Below are 22,650 nucleotides of genomic sequence, written 5' to 3'. Positions count from 1 at the left end.
TAACCTATTGGGATATCTGTAAAACTACTGGGACATCTGTGAAACTATTGGAAAATCTGTGAAACTATGGGGACATCTGTTAACCTACTGGGACATCTGTGAAACTACTGGGACATCTGTTAAACTACTGGGACATCTGTTAAACTACTGGGACATCTGTTAAACTACTGGGACATCTGTTAAACTATTGGGACATCTGTGAAACTATGGGGACATCTGTTAACCTACTGGGACATCTGTGAAACTACTGGGATATCTGTAAAACTACTGGGACATCTATGAAACTATTGGGACATCTGTGAAACTATGGGGACATCTGTGAAACAAATGGGACATAGGTGAAACTATTGGGACATCTGTGAAACTATTGGAACATCTGTGAAACTATGGGGACATCTGTGAAACTACTGGTACATCTGTGAAACTATGGGGACATCTGTTAACCTATTGGGATATCTGTAAAACTACTGGGACATCTGTGAAACTATTGGGACATCTGTGAAACTATGGGGACATCTGTTGACCTACTGGGACATCTGTGAAACTACTGGTACATCTGTAAAACTAGTGGGACATCTGTTAAACTATTGGGACATCTGTGAAACTATGGGGACATCTGTGAAACTAATGGGACATCTGTGAAACTATTGGGACATCTGTGAAACTATGGGGACATCTGTGAAACTAATGGGACATATGTGAAACTATTGGGGCGTCTGTGAAACTACTGGGACATGTCTGAAACTACTGGGACATCTGTAAAACTACTGGGACGTCTGTTAAACTATTGGGACATCTGTGAAACTACTGGGACATCTGTAAAACTACTGGGACATCTGTTAAACTATTGGGACATCTGTGAAACTATGGGGAAATCTGTGAAACTAATGGGACATCTGTGAAACTATTGGGACATCTGTGAAACTATGGGGACATCTGTGAAACTAATGGGACATCTGTGAAACTACTGGTACATCTGTGAAACTATCGGAACATCTCTTAACCTACTGGGATGTCTGTAAAACTTCTGGGACATCTGTGAAACTATTGGGACATCTGTGAAACTATTGGGACATCTGTGAAACTACTGGTACATCTGTGAAACTATTGGGACATCTGTGAAACTATGGGGACATCTGTGAAACAAATGGGACATAGGTGAAACTATTGGGACATCTGTGAAACTATTGGAACATCTGTGAAACTATGGGGTCATCTGTGAAACTAATGGGACATATGTGAAACTATTGGGACATCTGTGAAACTATTGGGACATCTGTGAAACTATTGGGACATCTGTGAAACTACTGGTACATCTGTGAAACTATGGGGACATCTGTTAACCTATTGGGATATCTGTAAAACTACTGGGACATCTGTGAAACTATTGGAACATCTGTGAAACTATGGGGACATCTGTTAACCTACTGGGACATCTGTGAAACTACTGGGACATCTGTTAAACTACTGGGACATCTGTTAAACTATTGGGACATCTGTGAAACTATGGGGACATCTGTTAACGTACTGGGACATCTGTGAAACTACTGGGATATCTGTTAAACTATTGGGACATCTGTGAAACTATGGGGAAATCTGTGAAACTAATGAGACATCTGTGAAACTATTGGGACATCTGTGAAACTATGGGGACATCTGTGAAACTAATAGGACATCTGTGAAACTACTGGTACATCTGTGAAACTATCGGAACATCTCTTAACCTACTGGGATGTCTGTAAAACTTCTGGGACATCTGTGAAACTATTGGGACATCTGTGAAACTATTGGAACATCTGTGAAACTATGGGGTCATCTGTGAAACTATGGGGACATCTGTTAACCTACTGGGACATCTGTGAAACTACTGGGATATCTGTAAAACTACTGGGACATCTATGAAACTATTGGGACATCTGTGAAACTATGGGGACATCTGTGAAACAAATGGGACATAGGTGAAACTATTGGGACATCTGTGAAACTATTGGAACATCTGTGAAACTATGGGGACATCTGTGAAACTACTGGTACATCTGTGAAACTATGAGGACATCTGTTAACCTATTGGGATATCTGTAAAACTACTGGGACATCTGTGAAACTATTGGGACATCTGTGAAACTATGGGGACATCTGTTAACCTACTGGGACATCTGTGAAACTACTGGTACATCTGTGAAACTATTGGGACATCTGTGAAACTATGGGGACATCTGTGAAACTAATGGGACATATGTGAAACTATTGGGGCGTCTGTGAAACTACTGGGACATGTGTGAAACTACTGGGACATCTGTAAAACTACTGGGACATCTGTTAAACTATTGGAACATCTGTGAAACTATGGGAACATCTGTGAAACTAATGGGACATCTGTGAAACTAATGGGACATATGTGAAACTATTGGGGCGTCTGTGAAACTACTGGGACATGTGTGAAACTACTGGGACATCTGTAAAACTACTGGGACATCTGTTAAACTATTGGAACATCTGTGAAACTATGGGAACATCTGTGAAACTAATGGGACATCTGTGAAACTATGGGGACATCTGTTAACCTACTGGGACATCTGTGAAACTACTGGTACATCTGTAAAACTAGTGGGACATCTGTTAAACTATTGGGACATCTGTGAAACTATGGGGACATCTGTGAAACTATGGGGTCATCTGTGAAACTAATGGGACATATGTGAAACTATTGGGACATCTGTGAAACTATTGGGACATCTGTGAAACTAATGGGACATCTGTGAAACTACTGGTACATGTCTGAAACTACTGGGACATCTGTAAAACTACTGGGACATCTGTGAAACTATTGGGACATCTGTGAAACTACTGGTATATCTGTGAAACTATTGGGACATCTGTGAAACTATGGGGACATCTGTGAAACAAATGGGACATAGGTGAAACTATTGGGACATCTGTGAAACTATTGGAACATCTGTGAAACTATGGGGTCATCTGTGATACTAATGGGACATATGTGAAACTATTGGGACATCTGTGAAACTATTGGGACATCTGTGAAACTAATGGGACATCTGTGAAACTATTGGAAAATCTGTGAAACTATGGGGACATCTGTTAACCTACTGGGACATCTGTGAAACTACTGGGACATCTGTTAAACTACTGGGACATCTGTTAAACTACTGGGACATCTGTTAAACTACTGGGACATCTGTTAAACTATTGGGACATCTGTGAAACTATGGGGACATCTGTTAACCTACTGGGACATCTGTGAAACTACTGGGATATCTGTAAAACTACTGGGACATCTATGAAACTATTGGGACATCTGTGAAACTATGGGGACATCTGTGAAACAAATGGGACATAGGTGAAACTATTGGGACATCTGTGAAACTATTGGAACATCTGTGAAACTATGGGGACATCTGTGAAACTACTGGTACATCTGTGAAACTATGGGGACATCTGTTAACCTATTGGGATATCTGTAAAACTACTGGGACATCTGTGAAACTATTGGGACATCTGTGAAACTATGGGGACATCTGTTGACCTACTGGGACATCTGTGAAACTACTGGTACATCTGTAAAACTAGTGGGACATCTGTTAAACTATTGGGACATCTGTGAAACTATGGGGACATCTGTGAAACTAATGGGACATCTGTGAAACTATTGGGACATCTGTGAAACTATGGGGACATCTGTGAAACTAATGGGACATATGTGAAACTATTGGGGCGTCTGTGAAACTACTGGGACATGTGTGAAACTACTGGGACATCTGTAAAACTACTGGGACATCTGTTAAACTATTGGAACATCTGTGGAACTATGGGAACATCTGTGAAACTAATGGGACATCTGTGAAACTAATGGGACATATGTGAAACTATTGCGGCGTCTGTGAAACTACTGGGACATGTGTGAAACTACTGGGACATCTGTAAAACTACTGGGACATCTGTTAAACTATTGGAACATCTGTGAAACTATGGGAACATCTGTGAAACTAATGGGACATCTGTGAAACTATGGGGACATCTGTTAACCTACTGGGACATCTGTGAAACTACTGGTACATCTGTAAAACTAGTGGGACATCTGTTAAACTATTGGGACATCTGTGAAACTATGGGGACATCTGTGAAACTATGGGGTCATCTGTGAAACTAATGGGACATATGTGAAACTATTGGGACATCTGTGAAACTATTGGGACATCTGTGAAACTAATGGGACATCTGTGAAACTATTGGAATATCTGTGGAACTATGGGAAAATCTGTGAAACTATGGGGACATCTGTTAACCTACTGGGACATCTGTGAAACTACTGGGACATCTGTTAAACTACTGGGACATCTGTTAAACTACTGGGACATCTGTTAAACTACTGGGACATCTGTTAAACTATTGGGACATCTGTGAAACTATGGGGACATCTGTTAACCTACTGGGACATCTGTGAAACTACTGGGATATCTGTAAAACTACTGGGACATCTATGAAACTATTGGGACATCTGTGAAACTATGGGGACATCTGTGAAACAAATGGGACATAGGTGAAACTATTGGGACATCTGTGAAACTATTGGAACATCTGTGAAACTATGGGGACATCTGTGAAACTACTGGTACATCTGTGAAACTATGGGGACATCTGTTAACCTATTGGGATATCTGTAAAACTACTGGGACATCTGTGAAACTATTGGGACATCTGTGAAACTATGGGGACATCTGTTGACCTACTGGGACATCTGTGAAACTACTGGTACATCTGTAAAACTAGTGGGACATCTGTTAAACTATTGGGACATCTGTGAAACTATGGGGACATCTGTGAAACTAATGGGACATCTGTGAAACTATTGGGACATCTGTGAAACTATGGGGACATCTGTGAAACTAATGGGACATATGTGAAACTATTGGGGCGTCTGTGAAACTACTGGGACATGTGTGAAACTACTGGGACATCTGTAAAACTACTGGGACATCTGTTAAACTATTGGAACATCTGTGGAACTATGGGAACATCTGTGAAACTAATGGGACATCTGTGAAACTAATGGGACATATGTGAAACTATTGCGGCGTCTGTGAAACTACTGGGACATGTGTGAAACTACTGGGACATCTGTAAAACTACTGGGACATCTGTTAAACTATTGGAACATCTGTGAAACTATGGGAACATCTGTGAAACTAATGGGACATCTGTGAAACTATGGGGACATCTGTTAACCTACTGGGACATCTGTGAAACTACTGGTACATCTGTAAAACTAGTGGGACATCTGTTAAACTATTGGGACATCTGTGAAACTATGGGGACATCTGTGAAACTATGGGGTCATCTGTGAAACTAATGGGACATATGTGAAACTATTGGGACATCTGTGAAACTATTGGGACATCTGTGAAACTAATGGGACATCTGTGAAACTATTGGAATATCTGTGGAACTATGGGAAAATCTGTGAAACTATGGGGACATCTGTTAACCTACTGGGACATCTGTGAAACTACTGGGACATCTGTTAAACTACTGGGACATCTGTTAAACTACTGGGACATCTGTTAAACTACTGGGACATCTGTTAAACTATTGGGACATCTGTGAAACTATGGGGACATCTGTTAACCTACTGGGACATCTGTGAAACTACTGGGATATCTGTAAAACTACTGGGACATCTATGAAACTATTGGGACATCTGTGAAACTATGGGGACATCTGTGAAACAAATGGGACATAGGTGAAACTATTGGGACATCTGTGAAACTATTGGAACATCTGTGAAACTATGGGGTCATCTGTGATACTAATGGGACATATGTGAAACTATTGGGACATCTGTAAAACTACTGGGACATCTGTTAAACTATTGGAACATCTGTGGAACTATGGGAACATCTGTGAAACTAATGGGACATCTGTGAAACTAATGGGACATATGTGAAACTATTGCGGCGTCTGTGAAACTACTGGGACATGTGTGAAACTACTGGGACATCTGTAAAACTACTGGGACATCTGTTAAACTATTGGAACATCTGTGAAACTATGGGAACATCTGTGAAACTAATGGGACATCTGTGAAACTATGGCGACATCTGTTAACCTACTGGGACATCTGTGAAACTACTGGTACATCTGTAAAACTAGTGGGACATCTGTTAAACTATTGGGACATCTGTGAAACTATGGGGACATCTGTGAAACTATGGGGTCATCTGTGAAACTAATGGGACATATGTGAAACTATTGGGACATCTGTGAAACTATTGGGACATCTGTGAAACTAATGGGACATCTGTGAAACTACTGGTACATGTCTGAAACTACTGGGACATCTGTAAAACTACTGGGACATCTGTGAAACTATTGGGACATCTGTGAAACTACTGGTACATCTGTGAAACTATTGGGACATCTGTGAAACTATGGGGACATCTGTTAAACTACTGGGACATCTGTTAAACTATTGGGACATCTGTGAAACTATGGGGACATCTGTTAACCTACTGGGACATCTGTGAAACTACTGGGACATCTGTTAAACTACTGGGACATCTGTTAAACTACTGGGACATCTGTTAAACTACTGGGACATCTGTTAAACTATTGGGACATCTGTGAAACTATGGGGACATCTGTTAACCTACTGGGACATCTGTGAAACTACTGGGATATCTGTAAAACTACTGGGACATCTATGAAACTATTGGGACATCTGTGAAACTATGGGGACATCTGTGAAACAAATGGGACATAGGTGAAACTATTGGGACATCTGTGAAACTATTGGAACATCTGTGAAACTATGGGGACATCTGTGAAACTACTGGTACATCTGTGAAACTATGGGGACATCTGTTAACCTATTGGGATATCTGTAAAACTACTGGGACATCTGTGAAACTATTGGGACATCTGTGAAACTATGGGGACATCTGTTGACCTACTGGGACATCTGTGAAACTACTGGTACATCTGTAAAACTAGTGGGACATCTGTTAAACTATTGGGACATCTGTGAAACTATGGGGACATCTGTGAAACTAATGGGACATCTGTGAAACTATTGGGACATCTGTGAAACTATGGGGACATCTGTGAAACTAATGGGACATATGTGAAACTATTGGGGCGTCTGTGAAACTACTGGGACATGTCTGAAACTACTGGGACATCTGTAAAACTACTGGGACGTCTGTTAAACTATTGGGACATCTGTGAAACTACTGGTACATCTGTGAAACTATCGGAACATCTGTTAACCTACTGGGATGTCTGTAAAACTTCTGGGACATCTGTGAAACTATTGGGACATCTGTGAAACTATTGGGACATCTGTGAAACTACTGGTACATCTGTGAAACTATTGGGACATCTGTGAAACTATGGGGATATCTGTGAAACAAATGGGACATAGGTGAAACTATTGGGACATCTGTGAAACTATTGGAACATCTGTGAAACTATGGGGTCATCTGTAAAACTAATGGGACATATGTGAAACTATTGGGACATCTGTGAAACTATTGGGACATCTGTGAAACTATTGGGACATCTGTGAAACTACTGGGACATCTGTTAAACTACTGGGACATCTGTTAAACTACTGGGACATCTGTTAAACTATTGGGACATCTGTGAAACTACTGGAACATCTGTGAAACTAATGGGACATCTGTGAAACTATGGGGACATCTGTTAACCTACTGGGACATCTGTGAAACTACTGGTACATCTGTAAAACTAGTGGGACATCTGTTAAACTATTGGGACATCTGTGAAACTATGGGGTCATCTGTGAAACTAATGGGACATATGTGAAACTATTGGGACATCTGTGAAACTATTGGGACATCTGTGAAACTAATGGGACATCTGTGAAACTACTGGTACATGTCTGAAACTACTGGGACATCTGTAAAACTACTGGGACATCTGTGAAACTATTGGGACATCTGTGAAACTACTGGTACATCTGTGAAACTATTGGGACATCTGTGAAACTATGGGGACATCTGTGAAACAAATGGGACATAGGTGAAACTATTGGGACATCTGTGAAACTATTGGAACATCTGTGAAACTATGGGGTCATCTGTGATACTAATGGGACATATGTGAAACTATTGGGACATCTGTGAAACTATTGGGACATCTGTGAAACTAATGGGACATCTGTGAAACTACTGGTACATCTGTGAAACTATGGGGACATCTGTTAACCTATTGGGATATCTGTAAAACTACTGGGACATCTGTGAAACTATTGGAACATCTGTGAAACTATGGGGTCATCTGTGATACTAATGGGACATATGTGAAACTATTGGGACATCTGTGAAACTATTGGGACATCTGTGAAACTACTGGGACATCTGTTAAACTACTGGGACATCTGTTAAACTATTGGGACATCTGTGAAACTATGGGGACATCTGTTAACCTACTGGGACATCTGTGAAACTACTGGGATATCTGTAAAACTACTGGGACATCTATGAAACTATTGGGACATCTGTGAAACTATGGGGACATCTGTGAAACAAATGGGACATAGGTGAAACTATTGGGACATCTGTGAAACTATTGGAACATCTGTGAAACTATGGGGACATCTGTGAAACTACTGGTACATCTGTGAAACTATGGGGACATCTGTTAACCTATTGGGATATCTGTAAAACTACTGGGACATCTGTGAAACTATTGGGACATCTGTGAAACTATGGGGACATCTGTTGACCTACTGGGACATCTGTGAAACTACTGGTACATCTGTAAAACTAGTGGGACATCTGTTAAACTATTGGGACATCTGTGAAACTATGGGGACATCTGTGAAACTAATGGGACATCTGTGAAACTATTGGGACATCTGTGAAACTATGGGGACATCTGTGAAACTAATGGGGCATATGTGAAACTATTGGGGCGTCTGTGAAACTACTGGGACATGTCTGAAACTACTGGGAAATCTGTAAAACTACTGGGACGTCTGTTAAACTATTGGGACATCTGTGAAACTATTGGGACATCTGTGAAACTATTGGGACATCTGTGAAACTACTGGGACATCTGTGAAACTATCGGAACATCTGTTAACCTACTGGGATGTCTGTAAAACTTCTGGGACATCTGTGAAACTATTGGGACATCTGTGAAACTATTGGGACATCTGTGAAACTACTGGTACATCTGTGAAACTATTGGGACATCTGTGAAACTATGGGGACATCTGTGAAACAAATGGGACATAGGTGAAACTATTGGGACATCTGTGAAACTATTGGAACATCTGTGAAACTATGGGGTCATCTGTAAAACTAATGGGACATATGTGAAACTATTGGGACATCTGTGAAACTATTGGGACATCTGTGAAACTATTGGGACATCTGTGAAACTACTGGGACATCTGTTAAACTACTGGGACATCTGTTAAACTATTGGGACATCTGTGAAACTACTGGTACATCTGTGAAACTATGGGGACATCTGTTAACCTACTGGGATATCTGTAAAACTACTGGTACATCTGTGAAACTATTGGGACATCTGTGAAACTATGGGGACATCTGTGAAACTAATGGGACATATGTGAAACTATTGGGGCGTCTGTGAAACTACTGGGACATGTGTGAAACTACTGGGACATCTGTAAAACTACTGGGACATCTGTTAAACTATTGGGACATCTGTGAAACTATGGGGAAATCTGTGAAACTAATGGGACATCTGTGAAACTATTGGGACATCTGTGAAACTATGGGGACATCTGTGAAACTAATGGGACATCTGTGAAACTACTGGTACATCTGTGAAACTATCGGAACATCTCTTAACCTACTGGGATGTCTGTAAAACTTCTGGGACATCTGTGAAAATATTGGGACATCTGTGAAACTATTGGGACATCTGTGAAACTACTGGTACATCTGTGAAACTATTGGGACATCTGTGAAACTATGGGGACATCTGTGAAACAAATGGGACATAGGTGAAACTATTGGGACATCTGTGAAACTATTGGAACATCTGTGAAACTATGGGGTCATCTGTGAAACTAATGGGACATATGTGAAACTATTGGGACATCTGTGAAACTATTGGGACATCTGTGAAACTATTGGGACATCTGTGAAACTACTGGTACATCTGTGAAACTATGGGGACATCTGTTAACCTATTGGGATATCTGTAAAACTACTGGGACATCTGTGAAACTATTGGAACATCTGTGAAACTATGGGGACATCTGTTAACCTACTGGGACATCTGTGAAACTACTGGGACATCTGTTAAACTACTGGGACATCTGTTAAACTATTGGGACATCTGTGAAACTATGGGGACATCTGTTAACGTACTGGGACATCTGTGAAACTACTGGGATATCTGTTAAACTATTGGGACATCTGTGAAACTATGGGGAAATCTGTGAAACTAATGAGACATCTGTGAAACTATTGGGACATCTGTGAAACTATGGGGACATCTGTGAAACTAATAGGACATCTGTGAAACTACTGGTACATCTGTGAAACTATCGGAACATCTCTTAACCTACTGGGATGTCTGTAAAACTTCTGGGACATCTGTGAAACTATTGGGACGTCTGTGAAACTATTGGAACATCTGTGAAACTATGGGGTCATCTGTGAAACTAATGGGACATATGTGAAACTATTGGGACATCTGTGAAACTATTGGGACATCTGTGAAACTATTGGGACATCTGTGAAACTACTGGTACATCTGTGAAACTATGGGGACATCTGTTAACCTATTGGGATATCTGTAAAACTACTGGGACATCTGTGAAACTATTGGAACATCTGTGAAACTATGGGGACATCTGTTAACCTACTGGGACATCTGTGAAACTACTGGGACATCTGTTAAACTACTGGGACATCTGTGAAACTACTGGGATATCTGTAAAACTACTGGGACATCTATGAAACTATTGGGACATCTGTGAAACTATGGGGACATCTGTGAAACAAATGGGACATAGGTGAAACTATTGGGACATCTGTGAAACTATTGGAACATCTGTGAAACTATGGGGACATCTGTGAAACTACTGGTACATCTGTGAAACTATGGGGACATCTGTTAACCTATTGGGATATCTGTAAAACTACTGGGACATCTGTGAAACTATTGGTACATCTGTGAAACTATGGGGACATCTGTTAACCTACTGGGACATCTGTAAAACTACTGGGACATCTGTTAAACTATTGGAACATCTGTGAAACTATGGGAACATCTGTGAAACTAATGGGACATCTGTGAAACTAATGGGACATATGTGAAACTATTGGGGCGTCTGTGAAACTACTGGGACATGTGTGAAACTACTGGGACATCTGTAAAACTACTGGGACATCTGTTGAACTATTGGAACATCTGTGAAACTATGGGAACATCTGTGAAACTAATGGGACATCTGTGAAACTATGGGGACATCTGTTAACCTACTGGGACATCTGTGAAACTACTGGTACATCTGTAAAACTAGTGGGACATCTGTTAAACTATTGGGACATCTGTGAAACTATGGGGACATCTGTGAAACTAATGGGACATCTGTGAAACTATTGGGACATCTGTGAAACTATGGGGACATCTGTGAAACTAATGGGACATATGTTGAACTATTGGGGCGTCTGTGAAACTACTGGGACATGTCTGAAACTACTGGGACATCTGTAAAACTACTGGGACATCTGTGAAACTATTGGGACATCTGTGAAACTACTGGTACATCTGTGAAACTATTGGGACATCTGTGAAACTATGGGGACATCTGTGAAACAAATGGGACATAGGTGAAACTATTGGGACATCTGTGAAACTATTGGAACATCTGTGAAACTATGGGGTCATCTGTGATACTAATGGGACATATGTGAAACTATTGGGACATCTGTGAAACTATTGGGACATCTGTGAAACTAATGGGACATCTGTGAAACTACTGGTACATCTGTGAAACTATGGGGACATCTGTTAACCTATTGGGATATCTGTAAAACTACTGGGACATCTGTGAAACTATTGGAAAATCTGTGAAACTATGGGGACATCTGTTAACCTACTGGGACATCTGTGAAACTACTGGGACATCTGTTAAACTACTGGGACATCTGTTAAACTACTGGGACATCTGTTAAACTACTGGGACATCTGTTAAACTATTGGGACATCTGTGAAACTATGGGGACATCTGTTAACCTACTGGGACATCTGTGAAACTACTGGGATATCTGTAAAACTACTGGGACATCTATGAAACTATTGGGACATCTGTGAAACTATGGGGACATCTGTGAAACAAATGGGACATAGGTGAAACTATTGGGACATCTGTGAAACTATTGGAACATCTGTGAAACTATGGGGACATCTGTGAAACTACTGGTACATCTGTGAAACTATGGGGACATCTGTTAACCTATTGGGATATCTGTAAAACTACTGGGACATCTGTGAAACTATTGGGACATCTGTGAAACTATGGGGACATCTGTTGACCTACTGGGACATCTGTGAAACTACTGGTACATCTGTGAAACTATTGGGACATCTGTGAAACTATGGGGACATCTGTGAAACTAATGGGACATATGTGAAACTATTGGGGCGTCTGTGAAACTACTGGGACATGTGTGAAACTACTGGGACATCTGTAAAACTACTGGGACATCTGTTAAACTATTGGAACATCTGTGAAACTATGGGAACATCTGTGAAACTAATGGGACATCTGTGAAACTAATGGGACATATGTGAAACTATTGGGGCGTCTGTGAAACTACTGGGACATGTGTGAAACTACTGGGACATCTGTAAAACTACTGGGACATCTGTTAAACTATTGGAACATCTGTGAAACTATGGGAACATCTGTGAAACTAATGGGACATCTGTGAAACTATGGGGACATCTGTTAACCTACTGGGACATCTGTGAAACTACTGGTGCATCTGTAAAACTAGTGGGACATCTGTTAAACTATTGGGACATCTGTGAAACTATGGGGACATCTGTGAAACTAATGGGACATCTGTGAAACTATTGGGACATCTGTGAAACTATGGGGACATCTGTGAAACTAATGGGACATATGTTGAACTATTGGGGCGTCTGTGAAACTACTGGGACATGTCTGAAACTACTGGGACATCTGTAAAACTACTGGGACATCTGTGAAACTATTGGGACATCTGTGAAACTACTGGTACATCTGTGAAACTATTGGGACATCTGTGAAATTATGGGGACATCTGTGAAACAAATGGGACATAGGTGAAACTATTGGGACATCTGTGAAACTATTGGAACATCTGTGAAACTATGGGGTCATCTGTGATACTAATGGGACATATGTGAAACTATTGGGACATCTGTGAAACTATTGGGACATCTGTGAAACTAATGGGACATCTGTGAAACTACTGGTACATCTGTGAAACTATGGGGACATCTGTTAACCTATTGGGATATCTGTAAAACTACTGGGACATCTGTGAAACTATTGGAAAATCTGTGAAACTATGGGGACATCTGTTAACCTACTGGGACATCTGTGAAACTACTGGGACATCTGTTAAACTACTGGGACATCTGTTAAACTACTGGGACATCTGTTAAACTACTGGGACATCTGTTAAACTATTGGGACATCTGTGAAACTATGGGGACATCTGTTAACCTACTGGGACATCTGTGAAACTACTGGGATATCTGTAAAACTACTGGGACATCTATGAAACTATTGGGACATCTGTGAAACTATGGGGACATCTGTGAAACAAATGGGACATAGGTGAAACTATTGGGACATCTGTGAAACTATTGGAACATCTGTGAAACTATGGGGACATCTGTGAAACTACTGGTACATCTGTGAAACTATGGGGACATCTGTTAACCTATTGGGATATCTGTAAAACTACTGGGACATCTGTGAAACTATTGGGACATCTGTGAAACTATGGGGACATCTGTTGACCTACTGGGACATCTGTGAAACTACTGGTACATCTGTAAAACTAGTGGGACATCTGTTAAACTATTGGGACATCTGTGAAACTATGGGGACATCTGTGAAACTAATGGGACATCTGTGAAACTATTGGGACATCTGTGAAACTATGGGGACATCTGTGAAACTAATGGGACATATGTGAAACTATTGGGGCGTCTGTGAAACTACTGGGACATGTCTGAAACTACTGGGACATCTGTAAAACTACTGGGACGTCTGTTAAACTATTGGGACATCTGTGAAACTACTGGGACATCTGTAAAACTACTGGGACATCTGTTAAACTATTGGGACATCTGTGAAACTATGGGGAAATCTGTGAAACTAATGGGACATCTGTGAAACTATTGGGACATCTGTGAAACTATGGGGACATCTGTGAAACTAATGGGACATCTGTGAAACTACTGGTACATCTGTGAAACTATCGGAACATCTCTTAACCTACTGGGATGTCTGTAAAACTTCTGGGACATCTGTGAAACTATTGGGACATCTGTGAAACTATTGGGACATCTGTGAAACTACTGGTACATCTGTGAAACTATTGGGACATCTGTGAAACTATGGGGACATCTGTGAAACAAATGGGACATAGGTGAAACTATTGGGACATCTGTGAAACTATTGGAACATCTGTGAAACTATGGGGTCATCTGTGAAACTAATGGGACATATGTGAAACTATTGGGACATCTGTGAAACTATTGGGACATCTGTGAAACTATTGGAACATCTGTGAAACTATGGGGTCATCTGTGAAACTAATGGGACATATGTGAAACTATTGGGACATCTGTGAAACTATTGGGACATCTGTGAAACTATTGGGACATCTGTGAAACTACTGGTACATCTGTGAAACTATGGGGACATCTGTTAACCTATTGGGATATCTGTAAAACTACTGGGACATCTGTGAAACTATTGGAACATCTGTGAAACTATGGGGACATCTGTTAACCTACTGGGACATCTGTGAAACTACTGAGACATCTGTTAAACTACTGGGACATCTGTTAAACTATTGGGACATCTGTGAAACTATGGGGACATCTGTTAACGTACTGGGACATCTGTGAAACTACTGGGATATCTGTTAAACTATTGGGACATCTGTGAAACTATGGGGAAATCTGTGAAACTAATGAGACATCTGTGAAACTATTGGGACATCTGTGAAACTATGGGGACATCTGTGAAACTAATAGGACATCTGTGAAACTACTGGTACATCTGTGAAACTATCGGAACATCTCTTAACCTACTGGGATGTCTGTAAAACTTCTGGGACATCTGTGAAACTATTGGGACATCTGTGAAACTATTGGAACATCTGTGAAACTATGGGGTCATCTGTGAAACTATGGGGACATCTGTTAACCTACTGGGACATCTGTGAAACTACTGGGATATCTGTAAAACTACTGGGACATCTATGAAACTATTGGGACATCTGTGAAACTATGGGGACATCTGTGAAACAAATGGGACATAGGTGAAACTATTGGGACATCTGTGAAACTATTGGAACATCTGTGAAACTATGGGGACATCTGTGAAACTACTGGTACATCTGTGAAACTATGGGGACATCTGTTAACCTATTGGGATATCTGTAAAACTACTGGGACATCTGTGAAACTATTGGGACATCTGTGAAACTATGGGGACATCTGTTAACCTACTGGGACATCTGTGAAACTACTGGTCCATCTGTGAAACTATTGGGACATCTGTGAAACTATGGGGACATCTGTGAAACTAATGGGACATATGTGAAACTATTGGGGCGTCTGTGAAACTACTGGGACATGTGTGAAACTACTGGGACATCTGTAAAACTACTGGGACATCTGTTAAACTATTGGAACATCTGTGAAACTATGGGAACATCTGTGAAACTAATGGGACATCTGTGAAACTAATGGGACATATGTGAAACTATTGGGGCGTCTGTGAAACTACTGGGACATGTGTGAAACTACTGGGACATCTGTAAAACTACTGGGACATCTGTTAAACTATTGGAACATCTGTGAAACTATGGGAACATCTGTGAAACTAATGGGACATCTGTGAAACTATGGGGACATCTGTTAACCTACTGGGACATCTGTGAAACTACTGGTACATCTGTAAAACTAGTGGGACATCTGTTAAACTATTGGGACATCTGTGAAACTATGGGGACATCTGTTAACCTACTGGGACATCTGTGAAACTACTGGTACATCTGTGAAACTATTGGGACATCTGTGAAACTATGGGGACATCTGTGAAACTAATGGGACATATGTGAAACTATTGGGGCGTCTGTGAAACTACTGGGACATGTGTGAAACTACTGGGACATCTGTAAAACTACTGGGACATCTGTTAAACTATTGGAACATCTGTGAAACTATGGGAACATCTGTGAAACTAATGGGACATCTGTGAAACTAATGGGACATATGTGAAACTATTGGGGCGTCTGTGAAACTACTGGGACATGTGTGAAACTACTGGGACATCTGTAAAACTACTGGGACATCTGTTAAACTATTGGAACATCTGTGAAACTATGGGAACATCTGTGAAACTAATGGGACATCTGTGAAACTATGGGGACATCTGTTAACCTACTGGGACATCTGTGAAACTACTGGTACATCTGTAAAACTAGTGGGACATCTGTTAAACTATTGGGACATCTGTGAAACTATGGGGACATCTGTGAAACTATGGGGTCATCTGTGAAACTAATGGGACATATGTGAAACTATTGGGACATCTGTGAAACTATTGGGACATCTGTGAAACTAATGGGACATCTGTGAAACTACTGGTACATGTCTGAAACTACTGGGACATCTGTAAAACTACTGGGACATCTGTGAAACTATTGGGACATCTGTGAAACTACTGGTACATCTGTGAAACTATTGGGACATCTGTGAAACTATGGGGACATCTGTGAAACAAATGGGACATAGGTGAAACTATTGGGACATCTGTGAAACTATTGGAACATCTGTGAAACTATGGGGTCATCTGTGATACTAATGGGACATATGTGAAACTATTGGGACATCTGTGAAACTATTGGGACATCTGTGAAACTAATGGGACATCTGTGAAACTATTGGAAAATCTGTGAAACTATGGGGACATCTGTTAACCTACTGGGACATCTGTGAAACTACTGGGACATCTGTTAAACTACTGGGACATCTGTTAAACTACTGGGACATCTGTTAAACTACTGGGACATCTGTTAAACTATTGGGACATCTGTGAAACTATGGGGACATCTGTTAACCTACTGGGACATCTGTGAAACTACTGGGATATCTGTAAAACTACTGGGACATCTATGAAACTATTGGGACATCTGTGAAACTATGGGGACATCTGTGAAACAAATGGGACATAGGTGAAACTATTGGGACATCTGTGAAACTATTGGAACATCTGTGAAACTATGGGGACATCTGTGAAACTACTGGTACATCTGTGAAACTATGGGGACATCTGTTAACCTATTGGGATATCTGTAAAACTACTGGGACATCTGTGAAACTATTGGGACATCTGTGAAACTATGGGGACATCTGTTGACCTACTGGGACATCTGTGAAACTACTGGTACATCTGTAAAACTAGTGGGACATCTGTTAAACTATTGGGACATCTGTGAAACTATGGGGACATCTGTGAAACTAATGGGACATCTGTGAAACTATTGGGACATCTGTGAAACTATGGGGACATCTGTGAAACTAATGGGACATATGTGAAACTATTGGGGCGTCTGTGAAACTACTGGGACATGTCTGAAACTACTGGGACATCTGTAAAACTACTGGGACGTCTGTTAAACTATTGGGACATCTGTGAAACTACTGGTACATCTGTGAAACTATCGGAACATCTGTTAACCTACTGGGATGTCTGTAAAACTTCTGGGACATCTGTGAAACTATTGGGACATCTGTGAAACTATTGGGACATCTGTGAAACTACTGGTACATCTGTGAAACTATTGGGACATCTGTGAAACTATGGGGATATCTGTGAAACAAATGGGACATAGGTGAAACTATTGGGACATCTGTGAAACTATTGGAACATCTGTGAAACTATGGGGTCATCTGTAAAACTAATGGGACATATGTGAAACTATTGGGACATCTGTGAAACTATTGGGACATCTGTGAAACTATTGGGACATCTGTGAAACTACTGGGACATCTGTTAAACTACTGGGACATCTGTTAAACTACTGGGAGATCTGTTAAACTATTGGGACATCTGTGAAACTACTGGAACATCTGTGAAACTAATGGGACATCTGTGAAACTATGGGGACATCTGTTAACCTACTGGGACATCTGTGAAACTACTGGTACATCTGTAAAACTAGTGGGACATCTGTTAAACTATTGGGACATCTGTGAAACTATGGGGACATCTGTGAAACTATGGGGTCATCTGTGAAACTAATGGGACATATGTGAAACTATTGGGACATCTGTGAAACTATTGGGACATCTGTGAAACTAATGGGACATGTCTGAAACTACTGGGACATCTGTAAAACTACTGGGACATCTGTGAAACTATTGGGACATCTGTGAAACTACTGGTACATCTGTGAAACTATTGGGACATCTGTGAAACTATGGGGACATCTGTGAAACAAATGGGACATAGGTGAAACTATTGGGACATCTGTGAAACTATTGGAACATCTGTGAAACTATGGGGTCATCTGTGATACTAATGGGACATATGTGAAACTATTGGGACATCTGTGAAACTATTGGGACATCTGTGAAACTAATGGGACATCTGTGAAACTACTGGTACATCTGTGAAACTATGGGGACATCTGTTAACCTATTGGGATATCTGTAAAACTACTGGGACATCTGTGAAACTATTGGAAAATCTGTGAAACTATGGGGACATCTGTTAACCTACTGGGACATCTGTGAAACTACTGGGACATCTGTTAAACTACTGGGACATCTGTTAAACTACTGGGACATCTGTTAAACTACTGGGACATCTGTTAAACTATTGGGACATCTGTGAAACTATGGGGACATCTGTTAACCTACTGGGACATCTGTGAAACTACTGGGATATCTGTAAAACTACTGGGACATCTATGAAACTATTGGGACATCTGTGAAACTATGGGGACATCTGTGAAACAAATGGGACATAGGTGAAACTATTGGGACATCTGTGAAACTATTGGAACATCTGTGAAACTATGGGGACATCTGTGAAACTACTGGTACATCTGTGAAACTATGGGGACATCTGTTAACCTATTGGGATATCTGTAAAACTACTGGGACATCTGTGAAACTATTGGGACATCTGTGAAACTATGGGGACATCTGTTGACCTACTGGGACATCTGTGAAACTACTGGTACATCTGTAAAACTAGTGGGACATCTGTTAAACTATTGGGACATCTGTGAAACTATGGGGACATCTGTGAAACTAATGGGACATCTGTGAAACTATTGGGACATCTGTGAAACTATGGGGACATCTGTGAAACTAATGGGACATATGTGAAACTATTGGGGCGTCTGTGAAACTACTGGGACATGTCTGAAACTACTGGGACATCTGTAAAACTACTGGGACGTCTGTTAAACTATTGGGACATCTGTGAAACTACTGGTACATCTGTGAAACTATCGGAACATCTGTTAACCTACTGGGATGTCTGTAAAACTTCTGGGACATCTGTGAAACTATTGGGACATCTGTGAAACTATTGGGACATCTGTGAAACTACTGGTACATCTGTGAAACTATTGGGACATCTGTGAAACTATGGGGACATCTGTGAAACAAATGGGACATAGGTGAAACTATTGGGACATCTGTGAAACTATTGGAACATCTGTGAAACTATGGGGTCATCTGTAAAACTAATGGGACATATGTGAAACTAATGGGACATCTGTGAAACTATTGGGACATCTGTGAAACTATTGGGACATCTGTGAAACTACTGGGACATCTGTTAAACTACTGGGACATCTGTTAAACTATTGGGACATCTGTGAAACTACTGGTACATCTGTGAAACTATGGGGACATCTGTTAACCTACTGGGATATCTGTAAAACTACTGGTACATCTGTGAAACTATTGGGACATCTGTGAAACTATGGGGACATCTGTGAAACTAATGGGACATATGTGAAACTATTGGGGCGTCTGTGAAACTACTGGGACATGTGTGAAACTATTGGGACATCTGTAAAACTACTGGGACATCTGTTAAACTATTGGGACATCTGTGAAACTATGGGGAAATCTGTGAAACTAATGGGACATCTGTGAAACTATTGGGACATCTGTGAAACTATGGGGACATCTGTGAAACTAATGGGACATCTGTGAAACTACTGGTACATCTGTGAAACTATCGGAACATCTCTTAACCTACTGGGATGTCTGTAAAACTTCTGGGACATCTGTGAAAATATTGGGACATCTGTGAAACTATTGGGACATCTGTGAAACTACTGGTACATCTGTGAAACTATTGGGACATCTGTGAAACTATGGGGACATCTGTGAAACAAATGGGACATAGGTGAAACTATTGGGACATCTGTGAAACTATTGGAACATCTGTGAAACTATGGGGTCATCTGTGAAACTAATGGGACATATGTGAAACTATTGGGACATCTGTGAAACTATTGGGACATCTGTGAAACTATTGGGACATCTGTGAAACTACTGGTACATCTGTGAAACTATGGGGACATCTGTTAACCTATTGGGATATCTGTAAAACTACTGGGACATCTGTGAAACTATTGGAACATCTGTGAAACTATGGGGACATCTGTTAACCTACTGGGACATCTGTGAAACTACTGGGACATCTGTTAAACTACTGGGACATCTGTTAAACTATTGGGACATCTGTGAAACTATGGGGACATCTGTTAACGTACTGGGACATCTGTGAAACTACTGGGACATCTGTTAAACTATTGGGACATCTGTGAAACTATGGGGACATCTGTTAACCTACTGGGACATCTGTGAAACTACTGGAATATCTGTAAAACTACTGGGACATCTATGAAACTATTGGGACATCTGTGAAACTATGGGGACATCTGTGAAACAAATGGGACATAGGTGAAACTATTGGGACATCTGTGAAACTATTGGAACATCTGTGAAACTATGGGGACATCTGTGAAACTACTGGTACATCTGTGAAACTATGGGGACATCTGTTAACCTATTGGGATATCTGTAAAACTACTGGGACATCTGTGAAACTATTGGGACATCTGTGAAACTATGGGGACATCTGTTGACCTACTGGGACATCTGTGAAACTACTGGTACATCTGTAAAACTAGTGGGACATCTGTGAAACTACTGGGACATCTGTAAAACTACTGGGACATCTGTTAAACTATTGGGACATCTGTGAAACTATGGGGACATCTGTGAAACTAATGGGACATCTGTGAAACTATTGGGACATCTGTAAAACTATGGGGACATCTGTGAAACTAATGGGACATATGTGAAACTATTGGGGCGTCTGTGAAACTACTGGGACATGTCTGAAACTACTGGGACATCTGTAAAACTACTGGGACGTCTGTTAAACTATTGGGACATCTGTGAAACTACTGGTACATCTGTGAAACTATCGGAACATCTGTTAACCTACTGGGATGTCTGTAAAACTTCTGGGACATCTGTGAAACTATTGGGACATCTGTGAAACTATTGGGACATCTGTGAAACTACTGGTACATCTGTGAAACTATTGGGACATCTGTGAAACTATGGGGATATCTGTGAAACAAATGGGACATAGGTGAAACTATTGGGACATCTGTGAAACTATTGGAACATCTGTGAAACTATGGGGTCATCTGTAAAACTAATGGGACATATGTGAAACTATTGGGACATCTGTGAAACTATTGGGACATCTGTGAAACTATTGGGACATCTGTGAAACTACTGGGACATCTGTTAAACTACTGGGACATCTGTTAAACTACTGGGACATCTGTTAAACTATTGGGACATCTGTGAAACTACTGGAACATCTGTGAAACTAATGGGACATCTGTGAAACTATGGAGACATCTGTTAACCTACTGGGACATCAGTGAAACTACTGGTACATCTGTAAAACTAGTGGGACATCTGTTAAACTATTGGGACATCTGTGAAACTATGGGGACATCTGTGAAACTATGGGGTCATCTGTGAAACTAATGGGACATATGTGAAACTATTGGGACATCTGTGAAACTATTGGGACATCTGTGAAACTAATGGGACATCTGTGAAACTACTGGTACATGTCTGAAACTACTGGGACATCTGTAAAACTACTGGGACATCTGTGAAACTATTGGGACATCTGTGAAACTACTGGTACATCTGTGAAACTATTGGGACATCTGTGAAACTATGGGGACATCTGTGAAACAAATGGGACATAGGTGAAACTATTGGGACATCTGTGAAACTATTGGAACATCTGTGAAACTATGG

Source organism: Petromyzon marinus, chromosome 26 (genome assembly GCF_048934315.1).
Source record: "Petromyzon marinus isolate PM22_M1 ecotype Great Lakes invasive population chromosome 26, UKy_Petmar_22M1.pri1.0, whole genome shotgun sequence".
Classification (NCBI taxonomy): domain Eukaryota; kingdom Metazoa; phylum Chordata; class Hyperoartia; order Petromyzontiformes; family Petromyzontidae; genus Petromyzon; species Petromyzon marinus.
Note: the sequence above shows the minus strand (reverse complement) of the source record.